The 17236-nt window shown below is 40.0% G+C and overlaps 1 protein-coding gene across 2 annotated transcripts in view; it reads left to right on the forward strand.

The window, feature by feature from the left end:
- The first annotated feature begins 2808 nt into the window (after positions 1–2808).
- ppm1bb (protein phosphatase, Mg2+/Mn2+ dependent, 1Bb) overlaps positions 2809–17236 on the forward strand; it is a 29668-nt gene continuing 15240 nt past the window's right edge. For both annotated transcript variants that reach the window (XM_015962921.3, XM_015962920.3), the window contains exon 1: positions 2809–3041. The gene's annotated coding sequence lies outside the window, so the exon portion shown is untranslated. The remainder of the gene's footprint in view (positions 3042–17236) is intronic.

Genomic DNA, 17236 nt, shown 5'->3' on the forward strand with positions numbered 1-17236 from the left:
CCCCACAGTCAATGAGAATCCAACTACAACCATGGGCAAGACCAAAGTGCTGTCAAAGGACACCAGAGACAAAATTGTGGACCACCACAATGCTGGAAAGAGCTATGGGCCAACTTTCAAGCAGCTTTTTGAAAATAGATCAAATGTTACAAAGAAGTTTTTAGAAAATGGAAGACACTAAAGACGACTGTCAGTCTCCCTTGGACAGTGGCTTCACTTCATGCAAGATCTTACCTCGTAGGGTATCTCTGATGATTAAAAAGGTGAGGGATCAGCCCAGAACTACATGGGAGGAGCTGGTCAATGAAATGAAAAGAGCTGAGACCACAGGTTCAAAGGTCACTGTTGGTAGAACACTACGCCGTCATGGTTGCTTCTCCTGCTCAAGTCATCACATGTCCAGGCCCATCTGAAGTTTGCCAAGAACCATGTGGATGATCCAGATGAGGCTTGGGAGAAAGGCATGTGGTCAAATGAGACCAAAATAGAACTTTTGGGTTTGAACTCCACTTTTTGTGTTTGGAGGAAGAAGAAAGATGAGTTTCATCCCATAACACCACCCTTACTGTGAAGCACAAGGGTGGAAACAGTGTGCTTTTCTGCTATGGGGACAGAACAACCACCACCTTGGCCGTGTCACACATCTTGTTATGCCCAGACAATCCAACAATGGGAAAAGCGGTGGAGCTGAGTGGGGCTGTGAGGGTGGGAGCAAATGATTGACATGACACCCAAACACTAACCTGAAGCGAGCGGATGTTTTTGGGCACTTTTAGCCATAAAAACGCGGTTGTGCGACTCAAAAGTGAAGCACTCAAAAGCTTCATCATTTCTGTGGTCTCCCTCAGAGAGATCTACAGGCAGCCAGGACAACTAGAGCCTTGCATGTGAGCCAGGAGGTTGCGCTGCTCAGCTGAGAGTTGCAATGACTTTACATCTATTAAAGAGGCTGAGGCCTTCCCTGATGCTAGCTGCTAGCTCTGACGCTCATGCTACCTGTCAACCAAATCAAATTATTCATAATTTAAAGCATCACACCTCAATGGAAGCGTGACAAAAAATGCATCCTCCTCAGTTGTCTTGACTTGACCTATTTAGCGATGTGACGTTCACAAACTAATCAAATCTTTTGAATGGGTTTTCAAAGTGAACAATGAGAGATGACTCCTTGTAAAGAACTGTTCTTCTTGCCTTCTAGTTTCATTAAACATGTAAAGAGTAATTTTAGGACATACTGGCTCAAGAAAACAATTTAAAAATATGAAAAGTTGCAAAGTATCTTTTTAACAAAAGAGTCAAATGAGGATTTGCTTGCTTCTGGTGCCGGCCCCTAGCAGATGAGGGTGGAACTGCAATTTTTGTCATTTCGGTGTTGGCTTCACAGCTGGGTGCGTGGGGTCCCCCTGACAGATCTGGAGGGAGATCTGTGAGGAGGAGTGGTCCAAATCCCTGTTGCAGTGTGTGCAAACCTGGTCAAAAACTACAGGAAATGTTTGACCTCTGTTATTGCAAACAAAAGCTTCTGTACCAAATATTAACACTGATTTTCTCAGATTTTCAAATATGTGTAGCAGTACAATACAAATAAATTCTTTGAAAATCATACATTGTGATTTCCTGATTTTTCAAATGACACTGTGAGCCTACAATGTGAAATTCAGTAAGTAAGTGGGAGAACGTGCAAAATCACAGTGTTTATATACTTATGTTCTTCACTGTATATGTATGTATGTGGATGTCTTGGAGTTTTGAAATGGAAACCAGACTTTGGTTTCTGTTGCTTGGATCCATCCATCCATTTTCTTCTGCTTATCCATTGTTTAAATCATGAGCAACTGATTCATGAAACTCCTTAAAAAAGTCACATCTCATTGTAATGACCCAGACAGCCTAATAGATGCTGACATGAAAATTGTCATATTTAAGTCACAAGTTAAAACCGTTCTTCCAGTACAAAAGGGGTGTCCTGAGGTTTTAGAACATTCATCTTTTGCCTATGCTTTCCCATGTTTCACACCAGTCATCTAAAAATATGCATAAAATTAGGCAGTCTTATAACAGAAGCATTATTTTGAATTTGTTTATCAATATAGATGGTAACAGGCGTATCTTTTTATTTTAAGACATCAAAGTTAAAGATCGTCACCAATCCTCATTTTCATTAGTACAAAACTTTGAAACTTTAAATGATTCAGTCTAAATTTTGTAAAGGAAAGCCTCACATAGGAACCTCTTGAATTATCCACGCTGTACTGCATGTTGTGCTTATTTTATAATTCAGTACGTCTGGACTTATCCATGACACTTCACAAATAATACAATATGATTGAAAATGTCTTGAAAATGTCCATTGTTTATTTCAAATGTATCTTCAGTTTCGCTGTGGATGGGTCAGTCTATTTCGGCCTCGCAGATACATTTCCAGTTAAATACAAACTCCGCTCATCCAGTGAGATTTTGGCACACGCCGGAAGCCTTTGACGAGTGTACCCCGCATTTCCAGTACGTAGTAGAACTTTGTAATAGACCAATGAGCACGTAGAATGAACTAGGGGCAGAGCTAATTGACACAAGTTTTAACCAATTAGACGATGTTTTGCCCACAAAATTTAGCCAATCACTGCGCAGCTGCCAAAAATAGTACCTCCTCTTGTTCAGCACCCAAAGTCGAAGGATAGCTCTGTGGCCTTTCAATGGAAGAAAGTGCTAGATTTATCAGTGTTGTATAATAGCATAACACATTTTCACGTTCCAAATACTTGCTTTGGAACGATCGCAATTGTCTTCACTTACTGTGAAAGACAGAACTGGCGTCCAACATGCGTAAAAATCAACGCTGTCCAAGCAGGGAACCACCAAGAAACGAATTATCGCCGCTCAACTGAGGCCAATCTCGATTATTTTTGTTAACGAAGGAATAGTATAGCACAGCTAGCTGGCCAACATCACCTGTGTAGGTAGCTTGGTCACCGACACATCTTCGCATAAATCAGAGTCCGATTATCAGGATTGGATCTTCAGGCGCAGAGCAGCAGGAAAATGTAAGTAGCATGCTAGTATTTCAGCTAACGTCATTAGCTTGAGTTTGACAAGCCAAAGAGCTGTTAGCACACTAGCTAACGTTAGCTCACATTAACACATCAGCCAAACAGGCCCTTTCACTGAAGGATCCGTGTTAAGTGGATGGAAGCTGTATGTGTGTTAGTAGACTGATATGTCAGACCAACGCATTTTCAAAATACCTCATGATTTGCGCAAAGTCAACAATTTTTGCGCATATAGTGATGTTATACTAAAATCAATCCTTTCAAGAAGCTTTAGTACAAGGAACATAGTTTCAATTATCAAGCTATTTGAGAGTCAACGAATTTAAGGCTATGTAAACTGTTTAAAGGCAGATCGGTTTTCCAGTATTTAGTCTAGTCCCAGGTGAGCTAATCTAGCATGGTAACGATATAGCTGCTCTAGCTACAACAAGCTAATGACAATTTAGTGGACAGTTTTTTTAACCTGTTAATGTAAATAACCGAGGAAAATGAAGCAGATGCGCAATAGCACAAGGGTTACAAAGAGACGAGATTGGACTGTTTTCCTGATGACATTGAAATAAATGTTAGCTGTGTCAACCTTCTAAATTAATTACTGAATGAAATAAGTTAGTATAAAATTTCAAATCAAACTGTCCCCAAAGTCAGTTAGGGGTGCGTGTTTCACATAATGAGTTGTCAGAAAAATATGTAAATATTTATAAATTTGTTATTTTTACACTCATTTAATAGGGGATTTCTTAAAGTAAGTTGAATTGAATCCATCAAAATTGTGTTTATCATTATAAAAGGTAGCTGATACGATAAAGACTATTTAGTTAAAGCTTTGGGTTTTGATACTAGCAAATTAGGTGTTACAGATTCAACCATTTTTAGCTTTAGAAATGGGTTTAAATATGCACTCAGAGTTTTCTAGACATCTCACACTTGCTAACTTCAGTAATTATTTTCGTAGAACACATTTATTATGGTATCTTTATGCCAAGCAATGTCAGCTTTGCAAGCCTTTTTGCCTAAAATGTTTTACGAGACTACATGACAGTATACATAGATTGAAATAGAATAATTGTTGCAGTCGTTTGGCTTGTCATGAGCCTTGTTTACTTGATTGAACAGGAATGTTTACTTTTACTCTCTCTGGCACTATTAATGAGTTAGAAGTTGAAACCTTTGGAGGTCACTGTCTATTTTATTTATTTATTTATTTATATTTAATAAAAAAATTTGTCTGTGAAGCTATCAACAATTATGTAATCATGGTATTAATTCCGTGCTGGTCAGCTATTTAAATAGTAAGTTTTGTTATTGATTTTGCAGAAGCACATGTTTGCATTGTTACTTTTGCAATGTGTTTACAAACATATTTAAGTTTATTCCTTGTTGACAGTGAGTTGATATGAAGTGTTTAATTTAAAGTGACAGTTTGTATATTCCCTGATCTGAGCATCCCTAGGCGATAGGGGGCAGTAGTTATCTAAACCATTGCAATCAAGTGGTATTTTTGTGTCCGAGTAAGATCTTACCAACGGGAGGTCGTTAGGGTTTAAAATCCGTGGGAGCACAATTTTCGAACATGTACTGTGTCAGATCATTCTACCTCCAGTAAAATGACAAGCACACCAGCTGGCAACGAGTGAAGAGGTAAATGTGTAAAACAACGATGTTTATGAATGGTGAAAGTTTTGTAACCACTAGTTACAAATCGGTAAATGCATTTTGTCCTCACGGGTTTCTGTTGAAGGAAATGTGGCATCTAATATGGCCTCGGTCAGAGACTAACCTGTGCCCATGCATTTTAGACACAATTTTTATGGTTATATGTTACAAAGCCATAGGAATGCACGTTTTCCAAAATTTCTATAACCGGCTATTGATGCTCCTTAACGATTAATAGCTGGTTAACCAGAAACCAACCCCGCACACAAACATTTGCCCTCGCTCTATAAATAGGAATACTTTTTTCCGTATACTCTTTTAATATAATTCTGACACACAACTAAAGTCCCACACTCATTACATTGATGAACAAAAGGTAAAAAGACAGCGGGATGACAAATGAAATGTCCATCAGACTCAGAAATTGTTGTGCAGCAGACCATCTGGCATTAAATAAACAGCGCTGCTTGCGATTGTGTGCTTATAAGCACATTCTGGAGGCCACGGTTTCTAAAAAAAACACTTAAGTTTCTTACATTGAACTAAATAATTACACTGACATTTCTTTATTTTACCAGACAAATTAGGAGTCAGATGCAAGCAGGAGGTGTCATTAGGAATGGGAACCGAATTTGGTACTTTTTAAAGCACCAACCAAATTCCATAGTACCGACTGAGTACCGATTCACGTCATGAAACGGTGCCTTGTTTTGGTACTTGTGCTGCACGCCGGCACAAGAGCGTAATGTCGTCAGTCACTGTGGGCGAGCTGTTAAATAAAGCAGCATGGCAGAGAGGAAGCATTCTGAAGTTTGGGTCCACTTCACTAAATGGGATGGGTAACTGGGTGATGATGAAACCAGCAACAACGATCTGAGTATGAGGCGTCTTAATCTGCTCCAGCAGCAAAATAAACTGTTTAAGACAAGATTAGCTTGATAGTTTAGTTTTTGTTTACCTACGTGGACAAGTGGGTTCAGAAAATGGATGGATGGATATCGGTGTCGGCCCAAATAGTTCATATCGGTGCATCGCTAATTGTCACTTTAAACTTTTTGGTATGTTTTGGTGAAGCAGTGCATAAGCCAAAGAATTCATAAGGAATTATGAATACAACATTTCCAAATTGCGATGACTTAATATCAAGACATAAGTCTTTGTATATGATAGCCTGCCAAGCCAGCCTGGCTATGACCCATAGACAAAGCTCAGTCCCGCAGCGCTCCTCCGTGAGAGCGGGGGTGGGGGTGGGGGGATGCACACGTTCTGCATCTGTTTCTCACCAGTATCAGCTGATGGAGGGCTCTAGTTTCGTTGCGCCGTTCGTGTCGGCGGACACGGTAGGGTTGGGGAGGGGGGCGGGGCATGACGCTTAGCCTGACGGGTGGCCAAGCAAAGCCTCACGGGCCACCAGGCTTATAAAGCGCTGGGGGAAACCCTGCTTTTGTTTCTGCGCATACCTGTAGCTATCAACCATTTATCATTATTGAAGTGGGAGGAGTTCGAGTTGGATGCATTTTCTAAGAGAAATAGGGGTCGAAATAGCAGTTATCCAAATCTGATTCTTAAGAAATAAAAAAGTCAAGTTCTGACTGCCATTTGTTCATTCTACTCTTCCACCTCTTATAGTATCACCATTGAAGTTGACACATTTTAAATGATCTAAGATGAATAAATTATTTCATATTACCACCCAATATTAAAGCAGTATGTCACCAAAGCTAAGAATTATAGTGAATTTCATAAGTGTTGCATTATGCAGTGCTGAAATGTAGCATCCATGTTCAGTTTCTCCATTATATTAAACAGCAGTTAAAGTACACTGGTGAGTAGTGGTAGGACTTCCCTTAGTGCTGGGCTTGTGCTCTAGCTGTCAGATACAAGAGGAGTTCAGTAGGTGATAATCTTATCTGAGTCAGCAGTCACCATGGAAGGCTGTGCTACGAGTGTTAGCGCTGCTCTAAAGGCATCAAATCATACTCAAAATGCTAAATGTAACATAGTAATTGAATTACTTTGTTTCTATAGATTATCAAAAAGTTATCATTGCCATTAAGTAATAGAATGAACTTCATTGGCCTGAGCTGGATTTATTTGGTGTTGATCTCTAAAGACCAAGTTTACATGTTTTTTCATGACATTTGCTGTGGTCTCTATTATAAATGAAGTCTGTATCTATGGGAAAAAGAGCTCTTGCGCTCCAGTTTCAGGAGGTAGAAGGTAACAGGAGCAGAAGACAGTAGGATTTGGACTCTTATTCATCATTTCCTGTTATTTGATTATCTCACTTCTGATTTACTAACAGCAACACAACTCTACCACTCACTCACTTTGCTTTGCAATGTTGATGTTTTATCTCCACAAATTACAAGCCTGGAGGAGTTCTGCCATGTGGTGGAGTTGCTAATGCTAATGGTTAGCTTCTACTAGCCGAAATGTGCTATACTCTCTCCTGGACGCTAAACCAACAACAGCCCAGATGGGTGAGTCCATGAATATTGACAGTGTGACATAGATCTGAGAGACATTTTTTGACACCAGTGTTTCCCTGTCTAGTTTCTATCAGAAGCTAATGCAGGAAATAGGGCTAGAAGACTATTTTCACATTCAGCCTGTATGTGAAACTCAAGTGACCGATCATCTTTCAAAGATAACAAGTAAAATAATTTTTCAGTCTACTTGGTCTTGCTGAAGTTTTATTCAACAAGGTGGCACAGGAGTTAAGTGCTCGCCCCGTAATCGGAAGGTTGCAGGTTCGAGCCCCGCTCAGTCTGTCACTGTCGTTGTGTCGCAAGACACTTAACCCACGTTTCCTGCTGGTGGTTGTCGGTTGGACCGGTGGCGCCAGTGCTCGGCAGCCTCGCCTCTGTCAGTGCGCCCCAGGGCAGCTGCGGCTACATTGTAGCTCATCACCACCAGTGTGTGAATGTGTGTGTGAATGGGTGAATGACTGATTGTGTTGTAAAGGCCTTGGGGGCTTCAGGAATCTAGAAGGCGCTATATCAAATACAGGCCATTTACCATTTATTCTGACCCGCCATTTTTAAACAACAGTGTTTGCAAAAACACGTCAGACATTCGGACATTACAGACATGTTTTAATACTGTCCAGAGAAAAATTTCTAATTATCAGGCATATTGACCGACGAGCTTCTTTTAACTTGCCAAAATAAAATTAGAATTAACTTCCTCAAAACCACAGTTTTCAGACTGTTTACAATTAGCTCTGAGTCCGTGACAAAGAAATGTTTTCAGTAATCCATCAGAGATCATCTCTGGTCTCTGCGGATGTAGCAAGAGTGCTTCTTTCAAGCATTTTGATTGATGTGCACTTCAAAATGTTGTCTTCTTCATACCAGACACTTTTCTTTTGGAAAGTTTTTCAAGCTGAACTTTGATAATCCTTTTTCTTAAAGAGGTCTTTCAACGAGAAACCATTTTCTCCTTATTATTTTTCAAAATGATTGGTTTATCAGCTGTTCAACATGCCGGCTGAATGTGAGAATTGTCCTATAAACCTAAATAATAATCTACTGCATTAATTTCTGAGAGGAAATAGATGGCGGAACTGCAGGATTTGAAAAGCCCAACAGATCTACGTCAGGCTGTTGGTTGGATTTACCCATCTTGGCTCGTGACGGGGAAGGCTGTTGTTAGTTAAACGTCCAGAAAACTGCAGAGGCTAGCAGAAGCTAACCACTAGCAACACTACCACATGACAGAACTCCTCCACGCTTGTGTTTATGTTTATCATGTTTATTTATTTGGTAGACGCTTTAATCCAAAGCGACTTACAATTTATAACTATAGGGCATGTTGTGATCTGTGGGGGAAACCGGAGTACCCGGAGGAAACCCACGCATGCATGGGGAGAACACGCAACTCCACGCAGAAAGGCAGCAGCTGAGTTTCGAACCTGCGACCTTCGTGCTGCGAGGCAACAGTGCTAACAACTGCGCCACCATGCAGCCAGTGTTATTTGTCGAAATAAAATATCAGCGCTGCAGAGCAAATAGTCAGTTGTAGAGCCATGTTTTTTGTTAGCCAATCAGTGGCAAGATGTCCATTTATCAGGAAATAAGCCTCCAAATCCTGTCGGCTGAAGTTAATTTCTCCTCCAGCTAAATTCTCCGTGCTGAAACAGGTGCATTTCTGGCTGCATATTTCTTGAAAGATTTTCCAATTTTATCAGCCAGTATTTAGTATTTGTATATTGTATATTTATGCTGTAAAAGTAACGTTTTATGTACCATGTTCAAAGTCCCTCATTTTGTTCTGCTGCCCTAATTTTTGTCACCTAGTGAACTGTGTGTATTACAGGTCCTTCTCAAAAAATTTGCATATTGTGATGAAGTTCATTATTGTCTGTAATGTACTGATAAACATTAGACTTTCATATATATTAGATTCATTACACACAACTGAAGTAGTTCCAGCCTTTTACTGTTTCTAATATTGATGATTTCGGCATACAGCTCATGAAAACCCAAAATTCCTATCTCAAAAAATTAGCGTATGTCATCCAACCAATAACAGAAAAGTGTTTTTAATACAAAAAAAGGTCAGCCTTCAAATAATTATGTTCAGTTATGCACTCAATACTTGGTCGGGAATCCTTTTGCAGAAATTACTGCTTCAATGCGGCGTGGCATGGAGGCAGTCAGCCTGTGGCACTGCTGAGGTGTTATGGAGGCCCAGGATGCTTTGATAGCGGCCTTAAGCTCATCCAGAGTGTTGGGTCTTGCATCTCTCAACTTTCTCTTCACAATATCCCACAGATTCTCTATGGGGTTCAGGTCAGGAGAGTTGGCAGGCCAATTGAGCACAGTAATACCATGGTCAGTTAACCATCTACCAGTGGTTTTGGCACTGTGAGCAGGTGCCAGGTCATGCTGAAAAATGAAATCTTCATCCCCATAAAGCTTTTCAGCAGATGGAAGCATGAAGCATGTTTCCTCAGCTCTCTATTTCCATGTTATGGACTATAATGCTGCTGTAATCAGAAACCTCCTGGGATTTTCTTCTGGAAGGAGCTGTGATGCAGATGAGTTAGAGTTCACAGGTTCAGATCATGTTCAGGGCCTTTAGGCTAGTTGGAAATCACAACTCAGAGTTGCTTAAGTAGTTTTTGATGACGTGTGAATTTCTTCTTCTTTTGACATTACAGCACAGTTTTTTAGGTCATAGTAAACATTGTGACCCTCACTTTCCATCATTCCCAGTGTAAATCATATCTGACCAGCTCATTTCCAAAACAAAACCTTGTGGCATAATACTAAACACTGCTGGCAAACAGATAAACTAACAAGCTCAACTTTAAAAGGAACTTAAATAAAATAGTTAATTTAGTAGGGATGTCCCTTTCCGATATCGATATCAGAAGTAATTCGATATTGGACCAAAAACAGTGTATCGGATTATATCGGATGGCATCAAAAATCTCCGATATAAGCGGTCTGTTAAGGTTCACATTTTAATAAAAAAAATGTCATTTTTTTTCATACTTACTTTTATTGGCTCTTGTTCTTCGATTGAGTAATATCACATGAGCAAGACTTTTATATATCCACACTAGGAGATAGGTAGAAGTGTGTATGAATTGTGCTGATATATCAGATTGACATTGGTATCAGTCACTACTGAAGGCTGCAATATCGGTATCGTATCGGAAGTGAAAAAGTTGTATTGGGACATCCCTGTAATTTAGCATATACGTAGGTTAGTGTACCAGCTACTAGAGGGAACTGTTTTTTAGATGATGTTGTTATGGAGCTGGTAAAGAGATAGTTTTGACTTCTTTGTTTTCCCACTATTTGCTTACTTTGTGAAGCAGCTGGGTTCTTGTGACGTTTGTGAGATTCCATTAGAGGGAATCTGTTTTGCTCAAAGCTATCCATTTAAAGCTCAAAAACAACATTCATCTATTCTTGTCTCATGCTGGTAGATAAAGATCTGTTTTAGGTGTCACCAAGGTTTATAGTAAAGAGCTTTTACATGGCTGTGCAGCTTTTAGGGCTGCCACAGCAGCAACTTTTAGAGACAATGTTATATTTAGTCATTTGTTGATTAATTCATTAATCCAAATGCTTTTTTTCCTCAAAGTAATTTCTGCCTTGAATATATTGCATCTATTATGTATACATTTGTTTGATTAAATGTTAGTTATTTTCTTCCTAATTAAATGTGAAGCTGTAAAATCCGGACTGCAGGCTCTAGTGGGGCAAAGATTTGATTCATGCTGATTTTCAGACCGCGCACACAACATGATTAGATTAGTTAATCAGTCAGTCCTACAGATGCAGGTTTTATGATCTACAGACTCACTGGTTCATTTTGTCTTTTTGGTTCATTAATTGATTGCGTTAAAGGTCTGTAGTTAGTTTCACAGAGAAAGTCTTCAGAAATAAAACTATCAACAGTGTTGAAAGTGTAAATATATTTGTGCACCAACTCCCATCATAGATCTCCCCTCAGACACCTTTTACATTGTACAACTCTTCCTCTGCTGTCATTACCAGCTCAGTGACCTAGTGGTGGAGTGTCCGCCCTGAGACTGGGAGATCAGGGTTCGATTCCTGGTCGGGTCATACCAAAGACTTTGAAAAAATGGGGCCCAATGCCTCCCTGCTTGACACTCAGCATTAAGGGGTTGGATTGGGGGGGTTAAACCACCAAATGGTTCCCGAGCGCGGCTGTGTCTGCAGCTCACCGCTCCCCCAGGGGATGGGTCAAATGCGGAGAACAAATTTCGCACACACATCAGTGTGTGTGACAACTAATGGGACTTTAACTTTAACTTTAATTTCTGCTGTTTAGTGATGCCACATTTTCATCAGTGACACCTGCTGTTGAAAATAAGAACTGCCGCTGCAAAGTAACAAAGTCACTCTTGAAGTGATCTTCATTCTAATTATGTTGATAATTCAGAAGAAATGTTAAAATTTATAGATCCCTAGTGCTCCCTATGGACGAGCCACCACTGGCTAAAGGAGTGACGGCTAATGGGGTTAAGACTTCACCCTGTAACCGGTGGGTTGCCATTTCAACCCCAGGTGCTGTCCATGTCAGTCGTCTCCTCGGGCAAGACGCTTCGCACTCCTCGTTTGCTGGTGGTGGTCAGAGGGACCACCACCAGCAAACCAGAGGGTCAGCTGCTCCTGTATACAGTCTCCTCAACCTCCCTCCGTAGAGAAATTTAGGATTATCAATACTAAATAATGTACACACATCACATCTATCATTTAAGGTAATCACGGTCAGTCCCTGTCTTCCTCATGAACTTTGTGAACGTGAACGGTATTCAGTAAAACGTGTTCGCTGCAAATCCAAAAATACTTAAAGGATCTGCTAGTCTGTTTTACTGCCAGCTGTTGTTAATCCCCGTCTTTAGTCTCCATCAAAGTTTTAAAAAAAGACAAGATGAGTTTACACCCATGTCTGTTGCAGCCAACTACTCAGCAAACTATTACCATTTTACTGTCAAGTCACTTAAATATAAGTGATAAAAGGCCATAAACTAGCCTGTTTAGATTTACAGCAGTTTCAGCGTGTGTAAGCTGTTTCTCTGTCATGGCAAAGAGCGCAGTCCCATGAACAACGTGACGCCACGTGCAAAGGGTCAATATAGCTCTTGGCCGTTTACCTTTTACCAAAGAAAGTTAGCAGAGTGTACAAACCAATCTTCTAACCACTTTTCATTTAACATTTTTTAAATAAAGACTTTCTGTACTTCTGACACCTTTGTAAATCTGCTCACTCAAGACTAAAGCACATAGCAGCTCTGGTTTATCGGTTATAATAGCATTTTGATTGCAGCTCATATGGGATGAACTAAAGTGGTGTAGAAGTAAACTGTTGCTTTTTCAGTTGGCGTGTACCAATTCTAAACTCATAGAAAATATGTCTTGAATAGATAAAAATGACATCGATTTATAATAAATAATAGGACCAATTATAGGGGTTATCTCAAAAACCTCAAACTTTGTGTTCTATTGGGTTGAAATTGGGTACAGATTCCCACGTTATGGAACCATTCTCTTGGTCAACATAATTGACTATGATGCCTGTTTGCAGCAGTCCTTGCACTTTAGTCTGTAATGTCAATATAATGAAAAATGGAGGAAAGGGTAGGGTTTGTTTATAGTAAACTATAACAGCTTTCACACTAGGTCCATTTATTACCTAAGGATGTTATTTAGATTTAAAACAAGGCTGCAACATAACATGGAGGTGTGTAATGTGGATAGAAGAGTAAGGTGTGGCTGTAGAAGAAACTACTGTGAGATTAAGGACCAATTACTCAGCGCGTCTCATTTCAGGCTGGCCTGCTTCAAAGCCAGTAATTCAAATTGAAAATGTCACAAGGATTTTACAGCCAGTTGTTCAATTCCAGAGGCTACTTCAGACGCAGCGATGAAATGTGACTCAGTGTACCCTCTGTAGTTCCCACTCACTCTTCCACCAGCTTCTTAGGGGCTGTTAGTTTAAGGCTGCTTTCACACGGTTCCTTTCACTGTGTAAATATGTGGGAATACCACATGATCATGCCATATTTATCAGGCTTTTACCTTTAGGTACTCCTCATTCAGCAACGTTTAAAAGGTGGATCATTCTAATTCATCAAGCAAATGATCAAATAACCTTCAGTAATTTTTAAGTGTTTTGTCTTGAAGGACATCTTCCTGTTAGGAAGTAAAAAACAATTCATTGCTATTAATTAAAACCTCGGAGCACCAATGTGACATTAGCCCTGGGAGCCATCCCTTTCTTCCAGGACGGCATTAGGCGTTTTGTGTGAATGTGCTTGTTTTCAGAGCAACATTTGGATTCTCTGCAGCATTATGTAATCTCTGACGTTCCACTTCCCTCTTGAAAGGCCATGTTTTTTTTGGCAAGCATGTGTTTTACATCTGGGGTGTTGGATTCAAGCTGCGGTTGTGGCATTGGTGACAGCAGTTTTGTTTGGGTTAAGTGGTCGAGAGTCCTTAGTTTTGGTCTGACGTCTTCATGAAACTAATTTCTCGATGTTTCTGTTCCGTACTCCTACTTTAACTTGGTTTTCATCTGCAGCCGGTGAAATCTCACAGTATCTGCATGTCTTCTAGCAGTCTGCACGACACCTTTCAGAAGGCGGCTGCTTTAATGGCTGGATGATGCAACTCCTCCTTCCTCTCGCTACCAAGCAGCTGAATGTGTGTGAGTGTGAGAGAACGGCACTAGGAGGGGGATGTCACTGAATGAAGCCTAGCCTGGATGTTTGCACTGCAGGGTGGGCGGTTGCTAGGCAATGGCAGTGTGTTTGTTTTATTTTTAGAGAGAATCACTGCCGGTGAATGTAACGGATTTGCCTCTCTCCCATGCACACATGTGAACACCCTTCCACATTAAATAAAAGGGGGCAGTCGAAGTGGTGACAGTTAGCTTTAGAGCGTTTTTATTAGTCCAATCATGTGGCTGGAAAGCAGGAGAAATGTGAATGGTCTGTCCTTGCTGTCTCACGGCGGTCATGAAATCTGAACTGGCTTGGCGTATTTATAGAGAATCTTTTTTTCTCATACGCAGACTGACACCACGCGCATGCGCAGAGCACACAAAAACACACACACCTTCCTCAGAAACCAGCCACAGTCACTCCTTGCATGCAACAGCCTTTTTTGGGCACGTTTGTCGTGGCACATGCACAGTCATGTGGGAAGTAAAGCTTACTGTAAAATCAACATCTGTTTACCTCTATTCATTGTTTTAAGCAATGTGGCTGCTAAGGTAGGAGTTCTGTTTAGAACCAATAAACAAGATGGAGTTATGGTTGGTTAAATGATGCCTAAAGGATTAAGATGCAATATTTCTATTATTTGGTCAGGTTATTCTTTTATGTAAGTTTATCTGCATTTCCACCATTTTACATTTTAAATCTGACATTTTATCACAAATTTTCAAATAGCTTCTGATTTTAACTGATAGACAACCATAAAAAGACATTTTATAAAACTTTTTTTTAACAAAACAGAAGTTTTTATGAAAGTTCACAAACCTGAATGCATATTTGATGCTATTTAATATTAGTTTAGTGATGAAAGTCATTCAAACCTGTCAGAATCATGCCCTGTATTTGATTTGTTTCCAATCTCCAAAGTGCATCATGAATGAGTGATTTATTAAAACCTGTGTGGAGTAGGTGGAAAGCTTTTAGTGGATGTTTTGCCAGCAGATGAAACTTGTGTAGTGAGGACTTATTTCCTGTGCTGTGCTGTTCTTCACATGTCTTGTTGTAAACTTTAACCTCTTCAGGTGAAAGTGCTTCAGGATAAAGGATGCTTTACTTTCTCTGGCAGATATTTCTCACTGCCTGCAACCTGCTTGTGAACTTGAGTAATAATGCACACCCGTTGTGCTCTCGGTGTCTCAAACAGGAGACTGTTTTGTTTAGTTTTTTTTTAATTGCTTCCAGACCAACAGGTTACCTCATTTGTAAAATGCTCCCCATTACTTGTGGGCCATTCCCATCTGTACCGGGTCGGCCCGGGCCGGGTAGCCCCAGTCGGCCCCAGCCTGGCTCGGTTGATTCCACACATCCTTGTCTTAAGCCCATGTGGGCTGATTCTACCCACCAATCAGAGGCTTGCTCTAATAGAAGGTGAAAATTTGCTGTCAGCAGTGGGTGTGTTGGCCCTGGTCGGCCTGAAGCAGACCCCCTCGAGAAGAGGGCTGAGAATGAGCCTTGGTTGGCCCGGAAAAATACCAGGCCACCCAGATATGTAAACAACCTACGCTACCCGGCCCGACCCGGTACAGATGGGAATGTCCCATTGTATTTTTCCGTACTAAGTTATTGGCACATTAAAGGTTAAACATGGAACAATTGAATAAAAAGCTACATTATTTAAAATAATGCCTCCACGGGGCGCTTAGATGTGTGCAGAATGAAGGCGCAGTATTTCCTTTAAAAGCTATATTTTAAATGAAAAATAATGACATTTTTGTTTTGACGAGCACCATTGCGGGATGCCAGACAGTCTGCAAAAATGTACAGCTCAGTTTCACTTATCAGTCACCTAACTTGAGGGTTAAACGTTAGTTGAACCTGAAACTCAGGGAAACGGAGTATTGCTGCTGCGGCGTCCCAATTCAGACCTGTTCAAAAGACGGGGATCTGCGACCATGTACTCCAGAGCGTTGAGTAAAATGTCAGGGGAGAAGTTTTGTCAAATGTGTTGGAAGAGCTTCTTTGTGTTGGAAGACCCTTTCAGTGCTTCTTTTGATTTTTGTTTTTGCGAGCCAATTTGTTGGCACACTAGGTCCAATACAATAAAATGCCAAAGTAATAAAGTTACTGTCAATGAATGGCATGATTGTTACATACAAAAATGTTGCTTTTTTAAAATTTATTTATTTTTAAAAAGCATTATTTGTCATGCATTTTTTTCCCATATTGTTTCTGTTCTTTTTTTTACTTTGCAAATGGGGATGTCCTGTTCCGATATCGATATTGGAAGTAATTCGATATTGGCCCAAAAACACGGATTATATTGGACTTCATCAAAAATCTCTGATAAAAACAGTCCATTAAGGTTCACATTTTTGCAACCAATGGTTTTTTTCATTTCACTGTTGCTGGCTCTTGTTCTCAGATTTAGTAATATCAAATGATCAAGCCTTTCACACATTCCACACTACGAAACAGGTTAAAGTATGTATGATTTGTGTTTATATCATATCGGATTGATATCGGTACCAGTCAATACTGAAGGCTGCAATATCGGTATCGAATCAGAAGTGAAAAAGTTGTATCGGGACATCCTTATTTGCAAAACAGGCAAATTAAAGTTAGGCTCAGCTTCGAAAACATATAAAGTGATTGTTGCTGCATGTTAAAAAATAAAAGCAGAACTGAAATGGTTTAAGGTTATCTCTCAGTGATTTATTGTAATATTCAACTCTTTTTTTTTTCCTCAAGTTATTTTTCTGAAAACATCAGGCACCATACTGATGTGGTCCAGAAGCCACCTCTGGCTCTTGGGCCTTATTTTACCCATTTGTGATGGGTATTATTGCCAGTGTCTGCACTCTGCACACATGCCTCACACGCTGTCCATAGGGCACCAAGTGGCCCCAAAGATCAGGCTCGTGAAAAATCATATTATAGTAATCATAATAACATGTTAATAGACATAATCAACACAAAACTAAAATATTTGCTCAAGATAATGATGGACCTCTATCCCCAGTGGTGCCCCCACCCACAAAGCATTTGCACTTAGGGCACCCAAATGGCTAGCACTGCTCCTGATTATCACTGATGACACAAATCACTATGAAAAATCTTAAACTGTGCCGTTTTAGGTACCGTAGAACATTTACAGTGTTCAGACTGTGTAGTGGTGTCTTAATCATTCCTGAAGCTGCAAAACATGTTTTATGGTTCAATGCTTTAGTTTGATGTTACTTTCTCATTATTTACTGTAATAAATGCAACACACTCCCTTCATATGCATCCTTTTAATCATTTTGCTATTATAATGGGATATGATTTTTTT

This window comes from Nothobranchius furzeri, chromosome 16 (assembly GCF_043380555.1).
Source record: "Nothobranchius furzeri strain GRZ-AD chromosome 16, NfurGRZ-RIMD1, whole genome shotgun sequence".
Taxonomy (NCBI): domain Eukaryota; kingdom Metazoa; phylum Chordata; class Actinopteri; order Cyprinodontiformes; family Nothobranchiidae; genus Nothobranchius; species Nothobranchius furzeri.